Here is an 880-nt window from a genome sequence, read left to right on the forward strand (position 1 = left end):
TCCCAATTGATTTGTTCACAACTATCGTGTGATACCACTTTCCTGTAGATTACAGCATCATGGACAAACAGTCTAATGCCGCTGTCAAAACCATCAACCAGATCGTTTATGTAAATTGTAAAACGCAGCGGACCTATTACGCTGCCCTGGGGCACACCTGAAGTTACGCTTGTTTCTGTTGAAGTCAACCCGTTCAGGACGACATACTGCTCCCTGTCTGTTAGAAAACTTTCTATCCAACCGCGTATGTCATCGGATAGACCGTAAGCGCACACTTTTTGGAGCAAGCGACAGTGCGGAACTGAGTCGAACGCCTTTCGAAAGTCGAGAAATATGGCATCAACCTGGGGGCCGGTATCTAGAGCCTGTTGTATATCATGCACAAAGAGGGCCAGCTGTGTCTCAAATGAGCGCTGTTTCCTAAAACCGTGCTGGTTTCTGCAGATGAGCTTCTCAGAGTCTAGAAAGGTCATTATGTCTGAACACAAAATATGTTCCATGATTCTACAACAAATCGATGTCAGTGAAATTGGCCGGTAATTATGTGCATTCAATTTTCTACCCTTTTTATAGATTGCTATCACCTGGGCCTTCTTCCTGTCCCGTGGGACTTTCTGCTGTTCCAATGATCTCTGATAGATGATGGATAAGAATGGTGCTATATTTGTAGTATAGTTAACATATAATCTTACGGGGATACTGTCTGGGCCAGATGCCTTCCTGGCGTCTAAGGATCTTAACTGTTTTACAATCCCAGATACACTAAACACTATGTCAGCCATCCTTGCGTTTGCTCGATAATTGAAAGGGGGGATGGTGCTGCAGTCCTCTACCGTAAACTAGTTTTTGAAAGCTAGGTTTAGTATTTCGGCCTTCTGTT

Source organism: Schistocerca americana, chromosome 2 (assembly GCF_021461395.2).
Source record: "Schistocerca americana isolate TAMUIC-IGC-003095 chromosome 2, iqSchAmer2.1, whole genome shotgun sequence".
In the NCBI taxonomy this organism is placed as follows: Eukaryota; Metazoa; Arthropoda; class Insecta; order Orthoptera; family Acrididae; genus Schistocerca; species Schistocerca americana.